This window comes from Pseudophryne corroboree, chromosome 2 (genome assembly GCF_028390025.1).
Source record: "Pseudophryne corroboree isolate aPseCor3 chromosome 2, aPseCor3.hap2, whole genome shotgun sequence".
NCBI lineage: Eukaryota > Metazoa > Chordata > Amphibia > Anura > Myobatrachidae > Pseudophryne > Pseudophryne corroboree.
The window spans coordinates 122,694,444-122,711,962 of record NC_086445.1 but is presented as its reverse complement, the minus strand read 5'-3'; the positions used below and the strand labels follow the sequence as shown (position 1 = coordinate 122,711,962).

At 47.2% G+C, this 17,519-nt stretch overlaps 1 protein-coding gene across 5 annotated transcripts in view; it reads left to right on the top strand.

Annotated features, from left to right (window-relative positions):
• Positions 1 to 17,519, top strand: part of SACS (sacsin molecular chaperone) — a 173,752-nt gene that overhangs the window by 49,362 nt on the left and 106,871 nt on the right. The gene's annotated exons all lie outside the window — the stretch shown is intronic.

Below are 17,519 nucleotides of genomic sequence, written 5' to 3'. Positions count from 1 at the left end.
CTGCCATGTTACAGGCTGTGTTTGAAAATTGACAGAAGCTGGTTGGTTGGTACTTTATCTCTCTCCAAGGCTTAATACACAGGCTCCTCTGTTAATAGAATAGAATAAATTCAGGGGCAGATTTATTAAGCCTGGTGAAGTGATGTAGTGAAAGGTGAGAACGCACCAACCAGTCAGCTCCTAACTGTCATTTTTCAAATCCAGCCTGTAACATGGAAGGTAGCAGCTGATTGGCTGGTGCTTTATCACCTTCCACTTTATCACTTCACCAGGCTTAATAAATCTGCCCCTCAGTTACTAACAGACAGATATTGCAGCAGGAAAATAATATAATAAAATAGGCAATCACATACCCTCCAACATTTTACACATAAAAACCGGTACAAATGTGAAAATGGGGCGTGGCCATGGGTAAAGGGAGTGTGACCACTCCCCCTTTACTATACTTTCAATGGAAATCTGCAGAGTCAAGAATCGGTACAAAGCCATTTTTTGGCAAGTACAGACCATAAAAAAAGGTGCTGTACCTGCCAAAAAGGTACAGTTTGAGAGTATGCAATCATACACCAGTGAACACGAGCCTGAAACAACATGTGTGTTAAACATTATATAATAAGAATATTTCAATTACCCACTGATTTCTATTTCTAGCCGAAAAAGACGATCACAGTGACATTTTTTTATTTTGATTCCAAAAGCAAAGTACTGTACATACTATTAGCAATATAAAATGTTTAGCAGTTGAAGTAATTAGTGGTGGCTGTGGTTTTGTACCATGTTGTTGAGGGTTCTTTAGGGATACTAGTGAGGAAGCCGTAGGACATGAGAACATCGGTGTGACCTTGGACTGGCCTAATAATATCCCGCAGAAAGATGAGCTGATGGTGATATATCATATGCAGTTTTGTCCATCTCCAGTATAAGCAAAATGCTATGGAATGCATTTTAATGTGAAGTATTCAGAGCAAAGATATTTCCATCTGGTCCAAATATTGTATATCGCTCCTTGGTGTATTATACAGACATTCCATACCTATTACTGCATAACTCACGGCACCTTAATACATAGTCCGCATGGACCCTTCACAGAATAATCTGTTTCACATTCATTCAGAAGACCTATCATTTACACAGATACTATACTCTTTAGTAATAGCCATGTAGGGGTTGTTCCACTGTTACCTTGCTGACAAACAATTGAAACCTCTAGCAAAACCTTTGAAGCTTTATTCAATAATATTATACAATAATAATATAAGTAGAAGAGGTATCTCTTACCCTATAACTATAGCTAATCCTATATTGCATTTGAAATGTCTTATTCAAGATAGAATAAGGAAAACAAATACTGTAGGTTGTTTGCAGTGTATTTAATAGACCTAATGTTGTATACCCTATGAATGGCAACCAAGACAGGGATGGGGACGGGCTATCAGGATGATACAATAGATCTACACTGTCCAGATCATGGGTCTTCAAACTGCAGCCCTCCAGCTGCTGTGGAACTACACATTCCAGCATGCCCTGCCTCAGTTTTAGCATACCTTAATAGCAAAACTGTGGCAGGGCATGCTGGGATGCATAGTTTCACAGCAGCTGGAGGGCCACAGGTTGAAGACCCATGGTCTAAACATAGAAACATAGAATTTGACAGCAGATAAGAACCACTTGGCCCATCTAGTCTGCCCATTTTTTTTTATCCTTTAGGTAATCTCAACCCTTTTTGAACCTTAATTCTATATAAGGATATTCACATGCCTATCCCAAGCATGTTTATATTGCTCTACACTCTTAGCCTCTACCACCTCTGATGGGAGGCTATTCCACTTAGCCTCCCATCATCAATTTTTCCTTAAGTTTCCCCTGAACCTGCCTCCCTCCAGTGTCAGTGTATGTCCTCAAGTTCTAATACTTCTCTTCCTTTGAAGAATGTTTCCCTCCTGAACTTTGTTAAAACCTTTGGTATATTTGAAAGTTTCTATCATGTCCCCCCTTTCCCTTCTCTCCTCCAAACTATACATGTTAAGATCTTTTAGCCTTTCCGTGTAAAAGGGCATACACACTAGGTGTTCTTGCCCAGCGTGTATGCATAGTGATGATCGCTGACATCGCTAGGCTGAAAATCGTTCAGTACATACACACTGAGCGATTCCCCCCCCCCCCCCTTCTCCTGCCCAGCATTGTCAGCGGGGGTGAACGGCTTTCCATAGCAGGATGCTATGGAAACCTGTTCACCCCGCCATTCATCCGCTGGCAATACCAGCAGATTAACGGCGGCCACCAGCGATGAATCGGGGGCGCACATCAGCGCTCATCTCTCATCGCCGGGGCATATACACTGAGCGGTTTTGAGCTGAAAGCAGCTCAAAACACCAAAAGTGAGCTGCTTTCAGCTCAAAATCGCCCAGTGTGTATGGGCCTTAAGTTTTGTGATGTAGGCCAGGCAACATTTTAGTTGCACTTCTTTGTACTCTCTCTAATGTTTTTATATCCTTCTGGAGATATGGTCTCCAGAACTGGGCACAGTATTCCAGATGAAGCCGTACCAATGACTTACCTATACAGTGGCATTATTACTACTTTTTTCCTGCTGCTGATTTCTCTCCCTATGCAACCAAGCATCTGACTTGCATTGCATGGTCAAGAACATTAAACTGCAGTTGCCAAGTTCTTGACCATTTCTCAAGCCTATCTAGGTCATCAATCATTTGTTTTACCCCTCCCGGTGTGTCTACCCTGTTGCATATCTTTGTATCATCTGCAAAAAGGCATACTGTCCCTTCAATACCATTTCCAATGTCACCAACAAAGATATTAAAGAGAACTGGTCCAAGTACAGATCCCTGAGATACTCCACTGGTAACATTTCCCTCCATAGATTGCACTCCATTTACTACAACTGTCTGTTTCCTATCCTGCAACCAGGTTCTTATCCATTTAACTGATTTATAATCCACCCCCATGCTTTCAAGTTTATTTAGCAGGCTGCGATGTGGGACAGTGTCAAATCCCTTACTAAAGTCTAGATATGCTACATCTACAGCTCCCCCTTGATCTATTATTTTCGTCACAGAGTCAAAAAAGTCAATAAGATTTGTTTGGCATGATCTCCCACCAGTAAATCCATGCTGTTTTGGATCCTGTAAGTTGTTTGATTTAAGATATTCCACAACTCTTTCTTTTAAAAGTTTTTCCATTACTTTCCCTACTACTGATGTAAGGCTTACTGGTCTGTAGTTACTTGCTTCTTCCTTGCTTCCACTTTTGTACAGTGGAACTACATTCGCTCTTTTCCAGTCCTCTGGAATGGCACCTGTATTTAGTGACTTGTTAAATAATTCTGTTAATGGTGCCACCAGCACATATTTTAGCTCTTTTAGTATCATTGGGTGTATCCCATCTGGCACCATTGATTTATCCACTTTTAGTTTTGAAAGTTCTGTTTGGCCCTTCTCCTCCATAAATGTACTTTCATTTACCTTATTTTTATGAAATCCTTGCAACTTAAGTGTGGCCCCTTCCCTTCTTCTGTAGTAAATACTGAGCAAAAATAATTATTTAGGTGATCTGCTATTGCCTTGTCTCCCTCCACCAAATTCTCACTCTCTGTCTTAAGTCTTATTATTCCTCCATTTGATTTTCTCCTTTCATTTATATACTTAAAAAAAGTTTTGCCCCCTTTATCTACTGACTGGGCCATTTTCTCCTCAGCTTCTGCCTTTGCATGTATGATCACTTTCTTAGCATCCTTCCGTCTGTCAAGATTTACGTCTTTGTCGTTATTATTTCGAGTCTGTTTGTATTTCCTAAAAGCCATCTTTTTTGCTTTCACACTAGTTGATGCTTCTTTTGTGAACCACACTAACTTCCTTTTCATGGTGCTTTTCCTAACCCTTTTAATACAAAGGTCTGTTGCCCTTAGAATTGCACTTTTCAGTTTTTCCCACCTCTCCTGCACTCCTTCCAAGTTCCTCCAGTCCGCCAATGAATCACTTAAACATCTCCCCATTTTTGCAAAGTCAGCATTTCTAAAATCCAACACCTTTGTTTTTGTGTGATAGGAGTTGGATCCTGTCTTCATACTAAACCATACTGCTTGATGATCACTGGATCCCAGGTGCTCACCCACATATATATGTCTGATATCCTGTCACCATTTGTAAGAATTAAATCTAATATTGAGTCTTTGGGAGTGGGCTCCCTCAATTGCTTGAGAGATGCTCCCTGTAAGGAATTTAGAAATTTGCCACTTGTAGCTGAACTTGCAAAAGACCCCTCCCAGTTTACATCAGGTCATGATTATGACTTCTCCCTTTAAAGCCATTTTAGTTAGAGATGAGCAGGTTCGGATTTACTCGGTTCTTAACTCCAGAATTATCGCAAGTTCTTTTTTTCTGGATTTTTCTTATTGGCTAACCAAAACATGTGACGTCCGTGAGCCAATAAGGAGATTCGTGTAAATCCGAGTAAAACCGAACCCGCTCATCTCTAATTTCAGTTATGTCCAACAATAGGTTCCTGTCCAAATTCTGCCCCTGGCCTTGTGGTCTATAGATCACCCCAATGCGAATAATGTCCGTCTCCCCGGTTTCTGTGGTGACCCAAAGGGCCTCAGTTTTGTCTTCAATTTAGTTTTGTCTAGAACTAGATAGTCAATAGGTTGATACCATATGGTCGACATGCATAAGGTCAGTATGGTTAAAAGGGTCGACAGGTAAAAGGTAGACAATGCTTAAGGTCGACCATTTTTTGTGTTGACCATTTCTATGTTAACTTTTTAACTCTGGCAACAATATGGGGTCAACCTAATGACTGTGTATCTAATTAAAGTGAAACTTCTATACCAGACCCAGGGATGCAATGTTCTGCGACCAAGGCATGCCTTAGTAGTGCAGCTATGCTGCCAACAAGGTGTCTCCACATCCTGGGAGAGATGTATCAAACCTTGGAGAGAGCTAAAGTACCAACCAGTCAGCTCCTGTCATTTTAAAGGCTGTGTTTGAAAAATGGGCTCAAGTACAGAACATGGTACCCCCTGGGCTAGCATAACAAAGCTGCCTCAGGACACTATCCACGTGGACATCTATTGGGAATAGTAACCTTGCCTGAAGCGTGGCGAGGATACATATTTTTATGTTCTGAACAGTTTAATGACATTCTGAAGCAGTTTAGTTCTGGGTACCACATGTTCTCAGCTTAAACTGAGAAATGACAGCTAGGAGCTGATTGGGTAGTACTTTTTCTCTCTCCAAGCTGTGATACATCTCCCCACTGACATTCCATAGGCAGCCCTGTGCCCTCCATGCTTTTTTATCTTACATTTTCTTTTTGTGTTCTTAAGGTGCATACACACTGGGCGTTTTTGCCCAGCGTGTATGCACAGCGATGTTGGCTGACATCGCTGGGCTGAAAATCGCTCAGTGCATACACACTGAGCGCTTTTCCCCCCTGCCCAGCGATGTCAGCGGTGGTGAACTGCTTTCCATAGCAGGACGCTATGGAAAGCCGCTCACCCCGCCGTTCATCTACTGGTAATACCAGCAGATGAATGGCGGCTGCCAGCGATTAAGCGGGAGTGCGCCTCAGCGCTCATCGCTTGTGCATACACACTGGGCGGCTTTGAGCTGAAAGCAGCTCAACACACCAAAAGTGAGCTGCTTTCAGCTCAAAATCGCCCAGGGTGTATGGGTCTTACCTGATAGCTTCAAAGACAATTCTTGGTTCTTAAACTTAGCAGTAAATCAGCTGTATTAGCCTTGCTTATTAAAGAAGCATAAGAAATCCAATGACCAGATTTTTGTTATGTTGTGTTTCTGCTCTCCTTTTAGTCTTTCTACAGTACGTGATACTTTCGACAGTCCCGATTTTTCTGGGGCAGTTTCAGGTTTACATACATTTAATGTGGTATCCATTTTAATGAATGTGACCTTTACCAAAATGGAAGGGCCTTGGTAGATAGGGGTGTAGTTTGACTAGATTGGGGCATGGCCTAAATCAGTGATGCTCAAACACTTTCAGGCCGCTGCCCTTTTGGTTACATAAATTTATAGCAGTGACCCCCTCCTGCTGAGGCCATTGCTCAAAACAAATTGTTCATGTTCAGTGATCGCGCTGATCCAAAAAAAAAGTGGGTCCCAGGGACCCCTCACTTTCAAAAATTGGGGTCCTACCGGTCTTTTTCTGGGTCCCATCGGAATGAAGGTTCTTATTAATCTTAATCTTGTTTGGACACTACAAAAGTATTGCAAGGTGGGGGGGATGGGGTGACAGTGCTGCTGGGCTGTGTAGCATGCAGGACACCCTGCACCAGAGCTGTAACTAGACATTTTGGTGCCCTTAGGCAAAAAGTGAATTGGTGTTCCACCTTACTAGACCGGAAAGTATAGGCAGTGCGCGCCTTCGGCGTGCCACAAAATTTGAGGGGCGTGGCTTCATGTGGAAGGGGCGTGACCACATAATAGTGCCAATTCACATTACACCACACAGTAGTGCCGCTTATACAGATTGCACCAGGTAGAACCTCCTATACACACTGCGCCAGGTAGAGCACGTTATACATATTGCACCAGGTAGAGCACATTATACATATTGCACCAGGTTACAGCACGTTATACACTTTGCTCCAGGTACAGCTCGCTATACACTTTGCTCCAAGTAGAGCACATTATACACATTGTGCCAGGTAGAACACGTTCTACACATTACGCCAGGTAGAGCACTTTATACACATTGCGCCAGTTAGAGCGCATTATTATACACATTGCGCCCAGTAGAGCTCGTTATACACAATGCGCCCGGTAGAGCACATTACACACAATGCACCAGGTAGAGCACATTACACATAATGCGCCCGGTAGAGCACGTTACACACATTGCGCCAGGCAGAGCACGTTACACACATTGCGCCAGGCAGAGCACGTTACACACATTGCGCCAGGCAGAGCACGTTACACACACTGCGCCAGGCAGAGCACATTATACACACTGCGCCAGGTAGAGCACGTTATACACACTGCGCCAGGTAGAGCACGTTACACACATTGCGCCAGGTGACCACTTAGACACATTGTAGCCACCATCTCGGAGCCCCAGTTGTCGTCCCCAGACACAGTGATCACGGGTGTCAGTGGAGTGGGTGTCAGATGAGTGTGTGTATAATGGGCACTGTGAACACGTTGTGGGGAGTGCGTATGATTGGCACTGTGTGAGTGTGTAATGGGCAATGTGTGGATATTGGGTGTGTGTATAATTGGCACTGTGTGAGTGTGTATAATGGCCAATGTGTGGGTATTGGGGGTGTGTATAATGACCAATGTGTGGGTATTGGGGGGGTGTGTAATGGGCAATGTGTGGATATTGGGTGTGTGTGTGTAATGGGCAATGTGTGGATATTGGGTGTGTGTATGATGGGCACTGTGTGGTGGGGTGCATGTGATGGCACTGTGTGGCTTTGGAGGGTGTGGGTATATGGGGGTGGGGTAACTATGCTGGTCAATGTGTGCATTTGTGTTGGTGTATGCTGGGCACTGCCCTCACCCCCAGTGTTTTAATCGTTAGCTGTTGCCATCCCTCTCAAACCCCTCCAATAGCCGGGCTTCCGGGAGGACTCAAGGGCTAAAACACACGAGCTGGGTTTTTCCCGTGCCGGCATTGTAGTTAACAGTGTGAGGGCTAGGGTCCCTTCACACTGCACGGCCCCGGCCCGGCTGCCGGGTTGCAGCCGGGTCTCACCACTGGAAGGTCCGGCTGCCGGGCCGTCTTTGCAGCCAGTGAACCGTGTGTGTGAAGGGGAGCTTTCACACACAACGGTTTTTTTCCAAGCCGTGTCTGATGCTGCGCATGCGCACAGCATCACACACGGCTCAAAGCTGTCCTGTGTGACAGACTCTGCCGGTTTCTCCTGGATGGCAAAAAGCCGGACAAAGTTTGTCCGGCTTTTTGCCATCCGGGAGAAACCGGCCAGTGTGTTACAGCCCTTAGACGGGGAGGAGGAGCTGTTGGTGCCTTTCACTCCCGTATGCAGCTGCGGCACCCGGCATACTCAGAAGGCGGACCGAACTGCGGCGTTAACAGGCTTTCTCGGCGGCCACCTGTCTCCTCCCCATCCCGGCGCTGATTTATTGGTGAAACCTCAGTCAGTTATTCTGGTTCATGGCCCTACCCAAATGAGCTTACAATCTAAGAGGTGTTGGGACACTTGAGACATAAAATTGCAGAATAACCATTATAGCTGGTAGAGGTTTCAGGTATTGTAAGGTAGTGGTGTTGGCAATAATAAAGGGACATTGGCGACTGGTATTCCAGTACAACTACCGCTGGTGCGATGTCTGATATCTGAGGCACTGCTTTTTCCTGATTGTAGGTTGACCTTCACAAAATGGCTGCCCCCTCTGTGTAAAAGCTACGTCTCCATGATGCCGCCTTCTGTTATTCGTGTCACCCCAGCTGTGTATGGTATAGATCAGAGATGAACCACCTGCAGCATACCTCCCAACAGGGCTTAATGTAGGCAGAGAGAAGAGGGCAATGGTAAATAGGGTACAGGGTGCTTTTAGGGAATGTAATGGTGCAGTGGTCAGGGGCGCTACTTGCTTGCCTGTATGCTATTGTCCCAGTTTTACCTCATAAAAAGTTGAGAGGTGTGCTGTAGGTGTCTGGTTGTTGAACTACAAGTTCCTGCATGGAGAGCAGGCTGCTGCCGCTTGGACGCTATAGGTTAGCGGTCTGGTTAGATGGGTCTAACACTAAGCCTGGTGGTGTTACAGTTTCGGCGCGTTTGCACAATATGCATGTGTAATGATGAGCATATGAATCACAGAATAATAAGGGCCGCAGTACGTTGCGCTGATAAACAAATGAACTTGCATGTCAAACTCTTCATCTTAATTACCTGGCCGCAGTTAACAGGCTTTCTCGGCGGCCACCTGTCTCCTCCCCATCCCGTCGCTGCTATACACTTCTACCCCTCACCGCCGCGGCCACTTAGGACTCAGCGTTGCGGAATCCGCGCCTAGCCTTGGAATTCACCGGCGCATGCCCCCGCATCCTGAGTGGCCGCGGCGGTGAGGGGGAGAAGTGAATAGCAGCGCCGGGATGGGGAGGAGACAGGTGGCCGCCGAGAAAGCCTGTTAACGCCGCAGTTCGGTCCGCCTTCTGAGTATGCCGGGTGCAGCAGCTGCATACGGGAGTGAAAGGCACCAACAGCTCCTCCTCCCCGTCTAACAGTCCTCACGGAAGCCCGGCTTTTGGAGGGGTTTGAGAGGGAGACTATTGTGATTGGCCGTGACTTCAAAGAAGCCACAAGATTGGCAGCGGGACCCGGCAGAGAGATCAAAGGAGCTACAGAACTGCCTACAATGGAGCGCGTCCCCAGGGACGCACTCATTTTGTAAAAGCGAGTCCCCGATCCTCATTATGGGGTAAAATACACGCTTTAGCGCGTTTTTGCGATCACTCATTGTTTTTATTTAATTAACAACTTTAAACAGTATTTAAAAAAAGAAATATTGATTCATTATATTGTGATGGAATTAATGTTTTTATTAAATTTATGACTCAAAAACCAATGGTGACAGTTGGCCATTTACCCCCTTGCTGACATCTTTCCAAATATAATATATAATTAGTGGTGATAACATAAACCCCACTCTGTTAAGCCTATAGCCCCCCCTCTTTCAATTGTCACAACCTCATATTCCCTTCTCTGATAGTTCTCTGCTGACTCCCTCAGACCTTTTCTCTCATCTCTCCACATCTGCTTCTGCCCTCACCACATACAGTATAGGCATAAGGACCCTGATTTGCCCAAATTTAGCATCCCTTATACCGATCTGTGTAATAGAGAGGAACTAATGATGACATATCAGTTCCCCTCTGTGCACTTTTTTTTTAAGTTTGTCGCCACTCAGACCCTTTTTCCACTAGCTCAAAAAAAAAGGGAGGGTTTTGCACGGGTGCGCATTGGCCCGGGTTTTTTGGTAGTGGAAATGGCTCCCTTTGAAGAAACCTGGGTCAAGTGACCCCGGAATCTTACCCAGGTAGCTACCTGGGTTGCACCAGGTAATGCCCTGGGTAAGGGTGTAGGTAAACGGGTTACATGGGTCATCGGACCCGGGACCTGTTTACAGCATGTTAAGAGCCCATTCCTCCCTGACTGCAGTGTCCCGTGGGCGGTCAGGAGGTTGGGTGGGACAGAGCATGCTGTCAGCGCTGCTGTCTGTCCTGCTATGCAGACAGCAGCGCTGACCGTGTGTGCGGAGGCTGGGGGCAGCCCAGCAGCTTCCAGAGTGCTGGGCTTGCCCCCAGCATGACGGTGGGTAGCATCAAATTGGGGCCATGGCCTAACAGGACCGAAGCCATGCCCTGAGGGTCCCGCTGTGCCGGTTTTTCCGACGCTTGGAGATGACATAATCTCCAAGCACCGGTCAGAAGACACAGCACCCGGGTGCAGTGTAAACAGCGCCGACCCAGGATATTCCCGGGTCGGCGCCGTTGTGGAAAAGGGGTCCGTCTCGGATCTGACCTGGTTTGGAACCGTGTTCCAAATCCCGGGTCAGACCCAAGACTTCTAGTGGAAAAGGGGTATTAGTGTGGCCAGTAGAGTGGAGGAAACGGGGGTCCCACTGCAGCCTATCAGGGGAGGGTGGGTGGTGCTGTGCACTGCAGAAATAGGAAGCACAGCCCCTCCCTAAAAACAGTGCTTTTACCTTCTCCTACTTATCTCTTTAGCGCCCCCAGGCACCCCCTTACTTCATAGCGCCCACCTACAGCAACCCAGTGCCAGGTCATAATATCTACTTACGGAATTGCTGTACTAAATTGTTTGGAAGTTACAAATGGAAATGTTGGATCTTCTCTACTTCTCTACTGTGTAGTACAGGGATATTCAATATGCAACAGCAACTGGAGTTCCACAGCAACTGGTATAGACTGGAGTTTAGTTTTTTGGACAGACACATTATATACATTACAAAACAGTTCATGAATGGTGCTTTTTAAATTATTTTTTCTCTTACGTCCTAGAGGATGCTGGGGACTCCGTAAGGACCATGGGGTATAGACGGGCTCCGGCAGGAGATAGGGCACCTAAAAAGAACTTTGACTATGGGTGTGCACTTGCTCCTCCCTCTATGCCCCTCCTCCAGACCTCAGTTAGATCTTGTGCCCAGAGGAGAATGGGTGCACTGCAGAGAGCTCTCCAGAGTTTTCTGTGGAAAAATAATTTTGTTAGGTTTTTTATTTTCAGGGAGTCCTGTTGGCAACAGGCTCCCTGCATCGTGGGACCGAGGAGAGAGAAGCAGAGCTGGCTTGTAAAGTTGGGCACTGCTTCTAGGCTACTGGACACCATTAGCTCCAGAGGGAGTCGGAACACAGGTCTCACCTGGGGTTCGTCCCGGAGCCGCGCCGCCACCGTCCTCCTCACAGATGCCGAAGATAGAAGCCTGGTGAGTATTGAGGAAAAGACTTCAGGCGGCAGAAGACATCAGATCTTCATGAGGTAAGCGTGCAGCGGTAAGCTGCGCGCCATTGCTCCCAGTCACACACACACAGCAGGCACTGAAGGGTGCAGGGCGCAGGGGGGGGGGGGGGGGGCGCCCTGGGCAGCAATAAACCTCGATTTGGCCATTAATAAGGTGGATTAGGCTGGGGGACAGTAAATCCGCGGACCCCCGCCATTTTATTAATATATGATGAAGGGACCGAAGCCCGCCGTCGGGTGGGCGGGGCTTGATCCTCAGCACTAACCAGCGCCATTTTCTCCACAGAGGCTGCATGAGAAAACGCTGGCTCCCTGTTCTCTCCCCTGCTGAGCTTCACAGGTTGGAAAAGGAGGAGGGGGGCACTTTGGCGACGCAGTGAGTGGAGATTACGATTATAAACATATAAAAGCGCTATCTGATTGTATATTCCAGTGTTTTTAAGCGCTGGGTGTGTGCTGGCATACTCTATCTCTCTGTCTCTCCTAAGGGCCTGGTTGGGGTTTTGTCCCCTTATAGGTAAATCCCTGTGTGTGTGGGGTGTCGGTACGTGTGTGTCGACATGTATGAGGCGGAAGGCTTCTCCAAGGAGGAGGTGGAGCAAGTGAGTGGTGTGTCCCCGTCTGTTGTGCCGACTCCTGATTGGATGGACATGTGGCATACGTTGCATGCAAGTGTGGCATCTTTACATAAAAGGCTTGATAAGGCTGGTTTAGGGGGGACATCAGGCGGTCAATCCTCTGATTGGACCGACTCACAGGGCCCGTCGGGGTCTCAAAAGCGTCCCTTAACACAAGACACTACTACCGACATGGATTCTGATTCCAGTGTCGACTATGACGAAGTAAAATTGCACCCTAGGGTGACTAAAACTATTCAGTGTATGATTGTGGCAATAAGGGATGTGTTGCATATTGTGGATGAACCCTCAGTCCCCGACACAAGGGTACACATGTTTAAGGAAAAGAAACAGATTATTAATTTTCCCACATCTCATGAATTAAATGAGTTCTTTGGAAAAGCTTGGGAGACTCCGGATAAGAGACCGCAGATCCCCAAAAGAATTTTTATGGCATACCATTTCCCTAAGCAGGACAGGGAGATTTGGAAATTACCCCCCACTGTGGACAAGGCCCTGACGCGCTTATCCAAGAAAGTGGCGCTACCGTCTCCTGACACAGTGGCCCTTAAAGACCCAGCAGATCGCAGGCAAGAAACTACCTTAAAGGGTATTTATTCTCATACGGGTGCTGTGCAAAGACCGACGATTGCGTCGGCATGGGTGTGTAGCGCAATTGCAGCTTGGACAGATGAGCTGACAGATCAAATTGATACTATGGATAAGGACACTATATTCCTAACTCTAGCCCATATAAAAGACGCAGTCTTATTTGTGAGGGATGCTCAAAGGGACATTGGATTGCTAGCTTCTAGGGCCAATGCCATGGCTATCTCAGCGAGAAGATCCTTATGGACTCGCCAATGGACGGGTGATGCGGATTCCAAGAAACATATGGAAGTACTACCCTATAAGGGGGATGTATTGTTTGGGGATGGGCTGACGGACCTGGTTTCCACAGCTACAGCAGGTAAATCAAATTTTTTACCATATATTCCCCAACAGCAAAAGAAAGTAACACCCTATCAGATGCAGTCTTTTCGGTCGCACAAGTCCAAAAGAGGTCGGGATCCTCTTTCCTCACCAGAGGTAAGGGCAGAGGCAAGAGAGCACCTGCTGCGGCAGGTGCCCAGGAACAAAAGTCCTCCCCGGCTGCTCCAAAACCCACAGCATGACGCTGGGGCTCCCCTGAGGGAGTCCGCACCGGTGGGGGCACGTCTTCGACTTTTCAGTCAGGCCTGGGTCAGTTCGGACCTGAATCCCTGGGTGTTGGAAATAGTTTCCCAGGGTTACAAACTGGAGTTCGAGGAGGTGCCCCCGCGCCGATTTTTCAAATCGGCCCTACCAGCTTCCACATCGGAAAGGGATGTAGTGTTAGCTGCAATTCAAACGCTGTGTATACAGCAAGTGATGATCAAGGTTCCCCTGCACCAGCAGGGAAGAGGTTACTACTCAACCCTATTTGTGGTCCCGAAACCGGACGGTTCGGTCAGACCGATTTTGAATCTGAAATCCCTAAACCTGTACATAAACAGATTCAAATTCAAAATGGAATCACTCAGAGCGATAATAGCCAACATGGAGGAGGGGGAGTTTATGGTGTCTCTGGACATAAAGGATGTGTACCTTCATGTCCCCATATATGCCCCCCATCAGGAATACCTGAGATTCGCTGTACAGGATTGTCATTACCAATTTCAGACGTTGCCGTTTGGACTTTCCACAGCCCCGAGGATTTTCACCAAGATAATGGCGGAAATGATGGTGGTCCTGCGCAAGCATGGTGTCAAAATTATCGCATACTTGGACGATCTCCTGATAGAAGCGAGATCAAGAGAGAGATTGCTGAGCAGTGTGGCGCTCTCTCTGAGAGTGCTCCAGCAACACGGTTGGATTCTAAATCTACCAAAGTCACAGTTGATTCCGACAACTCGACTGCCGTTCCTAGGTATGATACTGGATACGGAACAAATGAAGGTCTTCCTCCCAATAGAGAAAGCCCAAGACATCCAGAACATGGTCAGAGAACTACTAAAACCGAAAAGGGTGTCAGTTCACCAATGCACTCGAGTTCTGGGGAAAATGGTGGCGGCCTACGAGGCCATTCCCTTCGGAAGGTTCCATGCAAGGACTTTTCAATGGGACCTTCTGGACAAGTGGTCCGGGTCCCATCTGCATTTACATCGGAAAATAACTCTGTCCCCAGGAACCAGAGTATCCCTCCTGTGGTGGTTGCAAAGTGCTCACCTGCTGGAGGGTCGCAGGTTCGGGATTCAGGACTGGATCCTGGTTACCACGGACGCGAGCCTCCGAGGATGGGGATCGGTCACACAGGGAAGGATTTTTCAGGGTCTTTGGTCAGACCAGGAGTCCTGTCTACACATCAATGTGTTGGAACTCAGGGCCATTTACAACGGCCTTCGACAAGCGGAGAGTTTTCTTCGAAACCTACCGGTTCTGATTCAATCAGACAATGTCACAGCAGTGGCTCATGTGAACCGCCAAGGCGGGACAAGAAGCAGAGTCGCGATGGCGGAAGCCACAAGGATACTTCGCTGGGTGGAAAATCATGTAAGCGCTCTGTCGGCTGTCTTCATTCCGGGAGTGGACAACTGGGAAGCAGACTTCCTCAGCAGACACGATCTCCATCCAGGAGAGTGGGGACTTCATCAAGAAGTCTTTGCAGACGTAACAAGTCTTTGGGGAACTCCTCAAATAGACATGATGGCGTCACGCCTCAACAAAAAACTTCGGAGGTATTGCGCCAGGTCTCGGGACCCTCAGGCAGTAGCAGTAGACGCACTGGTAACACCGTGGGTGTTCGAGTCGGTCTATGTGTTTCCTCCTCTTCCTCTCATCACGAAAGTGTTGAGGATCATAAGACGAAGAAGAGTACAGACGATACTCGTTGTCCCAGACTGGCCTCGAAGGGCCTGGTACTCGGATCTACAAGAGATGCTCACAGGAGACCCCTGGCCTCTTCCTCTGAGGGAAGACCTGTTGCAGCAGGAGCCCTGTGTATTTCAAGACTTACCGCGGTTACGTTTGACGGCATGGCGGTTGAACGCCGAATCCTAGCAAAAAAGGGGATTCCGGAAGAGGTCATCCCTACTTTAATAAAGGCTAGGAAGGAGGTGACGATAAAACATTATCACCGTATCTGGCGAAAGTATGTGTCTTGGTGTGAGACCAAGAATGCACCTACGGAAGATTTTCATCTGGGTCGTCTTCTCCACTTCCTACAGACAGGAGTGGATATGGGCCTGAAATTAGGCTCGGTTAAGGTACAGATTTCGGCCCTCTCGATTTTCTTTCAGAAGGAATTGGCTTCTCTTCCAGAAGTCCAGACGTTTGTAAAGGGAGTGCTGCACATCCAGCCCACTTTTGTGCCTCCAGTGGCACCATGGGACCTGAACGTGGTGTTGCAGTTCCTAAAATCACACTGGTTTGAACTGCTTAACAAGGTTGAGTTGAAATTTCTTACCTGGAAGGTGGTCATGCTGTTGGCCTTAGCATCAGCAAGGCGAGTGTCAGAATTGGCGGCTCTTTCACACAAGAGCCCCTACTTGATTTTTCATGTCGATCGAGCTGAATTGAGGACACGTCCGCAATTTTTGCCTAAAGTGGTTTCGTCGTTCCATATGAATCAACCTATTGTGGTGCCTGTGGCTACCGGTGACCTGAAGGATTCCAGATCCCTGGACGTAGTCAGGGCCTTAAAGATTTATGTAGCCAGGACGGCTAGAATTAGGAAAACAGAGGCTCTGTTTGTCCTGTATGCGGCCAATAAGATTGGCGTTCCTACTTCGAAGCAGACTATTGCTCGCTGGATCTGTAATACGATTCAGCAGGCTCACTCTACGGCTGGATTGCCGGTACCAAATTCGGTTAAGGCCCATTCCACTAGGAAGGTGGGCTCTTCTTGGGCGGCTGCCCGAGGCGTCTCGGCTTTACAACTTTGCCGAGCGGCGACTTGGTCGGGGTCAAACACTTTTGCTAAATTCTACAAGTTTGATACCCTGGCTGATGAGGACCTAGCGTTTGCTCAGTCGGTGCTGCAGAGTCATACGCACTCTCCCGCCCGATTGTATGCTTTGGTATAAACCCTATGGTCCTTACGGAGTCCCCAGCATCCTCTAGGATGTAAGAGAAAATAAGATTTTAAACCTACCGGTAAATCTATTTCTCCTAGTCCGTAGAGGATGCTGGGCGCCCGTCCCACTGCGGAAACTCTGCAAGACTTGTATATAGTTGTTGCTTACATAAGGGTTATGTTACAGTTGACATCGGTCTTGGACCGTTAGTGTTGTTGTTGTTCATACTGTTAACTGGTTATGTATGTTCCAGGTTACATGGTATGATTGGTGTGGGCTGGTATGAATCTTGCCCTTGGATTGCTAAATCCTGCCTTGTATTGTCCATTTCCTCTGGGCACAGTTCTCTAACTGAGGTCTGGAGGAGGGGCATAGAGGGAGGAGCCAGTGCACACCCATAGTCAAAGTTCTTTGTAGGTGCCCCATCTCCTGCCGGAGCCCGTCTATACCCCATGGTCCTTACGGAGTCCCCAGCATCCTCTACGGACTAGGAGAAATAGATTTACCGGTAGGTTTAAAATCTTATTTTTCCCCCTTGGATCACATTGACAACGGCTCTCATTCCGAGTTGTTCGCTCGCTAGCTGCTTTTAGCAGCATTGCAAACGCTAGGTCGCCACCCTCTGGGAGTGTATCTTAGCTTAGCAGAATAGCGAACGAAAAATTAGCAGAACTGCTAATAAATATTTTCTTGCAGTTTCTGAGTAGCTCCAGACCTACTCCTAGATTGCGATCAGCTCGGTCCGTTTAGTTCCTGGTTTGACATCACAAACACGCCCTGCGTTCGGCCAGCCACTCCCCCGTTTCTCCAGACACTCCCGCGTTTTTCCCTGACACGCCTGCGTTTTTTAGCACACTCCCGGAAAACGCTCAGTTACCACCCAGAAACGCCCCTTTCCTGTCAATCATTCACCGATCAGCAGTGCGACTGAAAAGCGCCGCAGGATCCACAGAAAATCTACTAAGTTTTTAGTTAAATAACTAAACGCATGCGCCCTGTGTGCCTTGCGCATGCGCATTTAGCAACAAATCGCAGCATAGCGAAAATCGGCAACGAGCGAACTCGGAATGACCCCCATTATCTCATTGGATTACAAATAATATTTTTTTTTTATTTCATTTTAATTAATACATTGGTTTACAAGTATTTCAGATGGGGATGTGTGTGTGATATTTCATGTTTGGTTTATTTATATATACTGTTTACTATTTAATAGATCAGGGTTTTAAGAAGCACTGATGTTACTCCCCAATTTAATTATTTACCTTTTATGAGCATTGGTTTATTTTCTTCTAATGTATCGCTCGCACGCTTTCCCTTACGGGCATT